Source organism: Xyrauchen texanus, chromosome 49 (assembly GCF_025860055.1).
Source record: "Xyrauchen texanus isolate HMW12.3.18 chromosome 49, RBS_HiC_50CHRs, whole genome shotgun sequence".
In the NCBI taxonomy this organism is placed as follows: Eukaryota; Metazoa; Chordata; class Actinopteri; order Cypriniformes; family Catostomidae; genus Xyrauchen; species Xyrauchen texanus.
In genome coordinates, this window is record NC_068324.1 from 277,108 (window position 1) to 282,800 (window position 5,693).

Consider the following 5,693-nt stretch of genomic DNA (forward strand, 5'->3'; position numbering starts at 1 on the left):
TACAGTTTGCAAGTGCACATGGGGACAAAGATCTGACTGGAGAAATGTTCTCTGGTCTGATGAAACACATATTAAGTTGTGGCAAAATTATTTAAGGACACAAAGTCAAGATATTAGACACATCACAAAATCCTGACCTCAATCCGAGGTCTACAATCCTGACTCAGTTACTCCAGTTCTGTCTGAAGGAATGGGACAAAATTCCAGCAACTGATAGTGAGAAGCTTGTGGAAGGAAACCCAAAATATTTGACCCAAGTTAAACAATTTAAATCAATGCTGCCAAATACTGACAAAGTATATGTAAACTTCTGACCCACTGGGAATGTGATGAAAGAAATAAAAGCTGAAATAAATCATTCTCTCGACTATTATTCTGACATTTCGCATTCTTAAAATAAAGTCGTGATCCGAACTGATCTAAGACAGGGAATGTTTTCCACCATTAAATGTCAGGAATTGTGAAAAACTTATTTTTAATGTATTTGGCTAAAGTGTTTGTAAACTTCTGACTTCAACTGTATGTGTGTATATATATATATACTTATCAGACAATAATAAATTGTTTACAATTGTATGCTATTTATTTACACCCTTATATTTTATTAACAATGTATAGAACAATTAGTTATAAATAGTGAATTAACAATAAACCAATGCTTTACATATACCGTGTAGTTATAATAGTCAAACTGATTTTTTAAATGTATTTTGAATGTGTTTATTTGTTATTTGTTTGTCCTTATACATGTTGATTTAGTCAAGAGCAGACTTTATTATTGACACACGCCATAGTTTTAGAGCGTTGACAGATCATTGGGTAAAATAACGTGACCCCGCCCTTTTCCCGTTGTATGGCGTCTGCAGTCAACAGCAGCAGTGAAGTGGAGCGTGTTAGAGGAGCTAAACCTGCCGACCAATCACACGAGTAGCAGCTGCACAACCTCAAGCACAGCACACGATACAAGTTCTATTTCAGCGCTAAAACACAGAAGGGCCCGGGGCCCGCGCTCACAGACGAGGCCCTCACCATCATCGATAAAGGTACATAAACCAGCTGTTCAGTGTTTTACTGTCTGTCTCATGTGCGTCCACTGTGCATCATGTCTAATGTCTCATCATTTGCTTGTTTGTGAGGTACGTCACATGATGATATCTGACGATGTTTCCTGCACTGTTGACATTAATATGTAGAATCAGTGTGTTTAATCTGTTCACTTCCTCTCCTGTCTGATGATCTTGAACATACAGGTGCAGGTAATTAAACACTCTTAACACCCGCATGCAGCCCACAAATACTCAAAGCTTATATAAAGGATCAAAATGGCCCTCAACTGTCAATGAATTCCCAGCTATGGAAACCTTGTTTTCCCTTTTTAATTAATGAGCTGATCTGGCCATTGTTTTTACTTCATGATACATTTTTAAGAATAAACGAAGGGTTCGCACAAGGTCCTTGAAGTGCTTCCAGTGCTTGAATTGAACTACTAGAAATGTACGTTCTGGAATACCTGGAATATCCGCTTGTTTTGATGATAGGTGCTTGAAATTGGAACGTTTGTTCCGTGTAATGAGTGTCCATCAAAGACGAGATCCATAACTCTACTTTCATTGGATAATGTCTTTTTAGTCTTGTAACTTGAGTCAGTTGTTGATCAAAAAGTAAAAAGAAGCATACATTTTAATCACATAGCACGGATGTGGTAATAAGAACGCCTCTTTTGATCATGTGAACTGTCGCCATTCTTAAAGACACAGTACCGTTTTAGCGCTTGTTATACAAATTAATGTAAACTCAATGTAAATACTTATAAATTGTACACATTATTTCAAACATTGACAGTTTGTATCACTATTACACATGCAATGTAGAATTTTTATATTTAAATAAAAGCTAAAATGCGATGATAATGATGACAAATGAATCATTAAAAAATACAATATACACCTGCTCATATTGTATATAGAGTGCGTTCGTTTTCTCTTTTATATCTCTTTTATACATGTGTTAATGGTCTGTTCTGACTAGTAAATGAGTTTAGTTCTCTCACTATAATGAAAGTACTTAAAAGTCCTTCCTGTTTATTAGTGATGCATGTATGAATCCTGTAAATCTCCTTCTTATCTCGACCCCGCTGCCGCCCTCCTGTCGCTTACTGCTGCTCGTGACCTCTGACCTGCTCTGAACATTGATGCTGTGTTCTGTTACGTGTTGTGCTGTTGTGTGTGTGTTTCAGGAGCTGCAGCACTCTTCCCTCTCCTCCCCTCGATCTCTCACACGGGTATAAATGCTGTAGAGCATCACTAGCTCTCTAACTCCTCTAACCTCTTTAACCTGATCACACCAGTGAATTGCCTCACATTACTGATATAGTGCCATTCATTGTTTTCTGATCCCTCATACAGTCAGGACACGTGAATATTATTCTCTTGAAAGGCCTGTAAATACTGAAGAATAAACATGACCTCAGAGACTGAAGTTCAAGCTCCAGTGCATGGAGTCACTGATCCTGATTCAGGATGATATGTTATCTAACCGATCCGGCATTCAGGCCACTTCCACAGTTATCAGTTTTAAAGCTATTTTCAGTTTCACAACTTCATTTCCCTCCATACGTGTGGTAATGGAGACTGTATTTGAAAAACTTTGTATTTGGTGGAGGAAAGCACAGGTCTAGTGTGCATGAGAGGAGTCAACGGGCGAAATCAATGTGTAAACAGATCAGTGGGTGTGGCCTTCCTTTCTGTGCTTGAGGTCAGAGTTCATACTGCCGTGATCATGTGTGTTCTGTGGTGTCTGTTCTCAGTATGTTCTGGAACGTTCTGCGGGTCTCACTCTTCTCTCTCTCTCTCTTTCTCTCTCTGTGTGCTCAGCGGTGCCGATCGCCCCAGTGTTTGGGAACGTTAGCTCATCAGTTAACGAGGATGGAGCTTTAATCAGTTGGGAATACTGGGGCCTGGAAAAACATCTTTATGTTGAATATATTATAGACAACAGTAAGACATCTGCATGTTTGTCACAGTGTTGTGGATTGTGGAATATTAGAATATATTTAATATAACAGACATACACATCTGCTTTTCAAGAGCGTTAAATGGTACTTTAAAATGAGACATTTAACCATCAGCCGCAATAAAAACTTTTAGCATGTTAAATTGAATCTTCTAAGTAGGTTTGGTCTGTTTTTGAGGAGCAAACCGGTCCATACGTTCAATTGTAACACATCATGAAGATAGATGAATAGATTTCCATAAGTAGAATTCATAAATCACACTAATATACAAACCATATGGTTCACACTTCATATACCCGTCTGAAAATACCTTTAAGACTGGCACTGCCTGTTTATGCTGGTCTGGTGCTGGTGAGCAGGTCTTTTCAGAAGGGTTGTTCACTACAGAGTCGTCACAGTTTAATGCTGATGTAGATGATCGGATGTAGTCAAGATTAACTTGACTACATCTTGAGCGGTTGTAGTCATCTAACTGACCCGTGCATGAAGATATTAAGACTTAGTGAATGTAGATGGCACAGGAAGTGTGTGTGAACTGTTTCAGGTGATGAAGACTGGCACGCAGAGAATGTGAACGGCTCTCAGTTCCATGTTCTTAAAGGGTTGAAAGAAGGTTTGGCGTATAAAGTGCGTGTGGTGGCCAGGGGGCATGATGATGAGACGCTCCATCACTCTGAAGAGCTGTTGATTAAGGTCCCAGGTGAGGACCAGCTGAGCATTGTGGGACATGTGACGGTAGACTGGCAGCTGTGGTGCATGATGATGCGCATGAACACTGTGTTTGCATGAGTCTGTTTCACTTGATGGTGATCTGTGGATTTGTGCCCTGTCTTTGAGTGTATAGCATGATTACACCCTTTTATCAGAATGAGAACAGCTGTCCTATATTGTTGCATGAATGTATGTCACTCCTGGCTGTATTTATGATCCATCTGTATGAGAGTGATCGGGTGTATTCACACATACTGTACAGGCTGTATCGAATATTTACAGTGTTTTCTGTTCATTTACGAGTGCCAGCAGATCAACTCCAGTAATTTAATGAAGTAATGGGGAACACTTTACAATAAAGTTTCATTTGTTAACATTATAAAATGCATTAAACATAATTTATTAATCTTTGTTAGTGTTAGTTAATAAAATTACAGTTCATCATTAGTTCATTGTTAGTTAATCGTTAGTTAATCGTTAGTTCATTGTTAGTTAATCGTTAGTTCATTGTTAGTTCATTGTTAGTTAATCGTTAGTTCATCGTTAGTTAATCGTTAGTTCATTGTTAATTCATTGTTAATTCATTGTTAGTTCATCGTTAATTCATCGTTAATTCATTGTTAGTTCATTGTTAATTCATTGTTAGTTAATCGTTAGTTCATCGTTAGTTAATCGTTAGTTCATCGTTAGTTAATCGTTAGTTCATTGTTAATTCATTGTTAATTCATTGTTAGTTCATCGTTAATTCATCGTTAATTCATTGTTAGTTCATTGTTAATTCATTGTTAGTTCATTGTTAGTTCATTGTTAGTTAATCGTTAGTTCATCGTTAGTTAATCGTTAGTTCATTGTTAATTCATTGTTAATTCATTGTTAGTTCATCGTTAATTCATCGTTAATTCATTGTTAGTTCATTGTTAATTCATTGTTAGTTCATTGTTAGTTCATCGTTAGTTAATCGTTAGTTCATCGTTAGTTAATCGTTAGTTCATTGTTAATTCATTGTTAGTTCATTGTTAATTCATTGTTAGTTCATTGTTAGTTCATCGTTAGTTAATCGTTAGTTCATCGTTAGTTCATTGTTAGTTAATCGTTAGTTAATTGTTAATTCATTGTTAATTCATTGTTAGTTCATTGTTAGTTATAATGCATTAACTAAAGTTAACTAATACAGCTTTTGATTTAAAAATATATTAGTAAATGTTGAAATTAACATTAAGATTTATAAATGCTTAATAAGTATTGCTCATTGTTATTTCATGTTAACTAATGTTAACAAATAGAACCTTGTTGTAAAGTGTTACCAGGTCATTATAATGACAAAGTTGTAACATTGCTGGTAAAGTTCTCCGTCTGATCACATTTGACGGGCATTTTTTGCAAACTGATATTACGCGGTTCATGACACGTATCGCAGCAGTTCTGAGGTGAAATGTCCACTATGTGGCACTAAAAGCGAGTTTAATGTTCTCAGATGAGGTTTATAAGGTCAATGCTCAACAAAACTGACCTCTGACCCTAAACCTTTAACCTAAACCTGACCGATAGTGTCAGAAAGAGCAAATGTGAGATGAAAAACAAAATTAACGTCATTTTATGCTGCTTCTATGACACTTTGGGTTCATGCTTGGACTCGTGTGCTCTTCAGGACTCGTACCCGCTCCTTTACATCACAAGTGCAACGCTCTATCAGTCGAGCACAATCTTATCACACTCGGACAAACTTATAAATGTAGATGATTATGTGATGTAAATGTTAAAATGAGTCATGCATGTTAGTAAAAGTGTTTAGATGTCATCAGATAACATTGAGTGAGGAACAGAGTGAAAAGTAAGTGTTTATTAACTGATAATCTGCATTTTTACTCGTGATTTGTGTGAAAGTGAATAAAAGTCGTTGTTGAAGTTGTAGCGCCGCTAGTGTTTCATCAGGAAACTGCTGCGATACGAACAACGAGATCCATTAAAA

At 36.8% G+C, this 5,693-nt stretch overlaps 1 pseudogene; it reads left to right on the forward strand.

Annotated features, from left to right (window-relative positions):
• The window catches only part of LOC127640382 (neuronal cell adhesion molecule-like), a 56,206-nt pseudogene that overhangs the window by 40,233 nt on the left and 10,280 nt on the right, over nucleotides 1–5,693 (forward strand).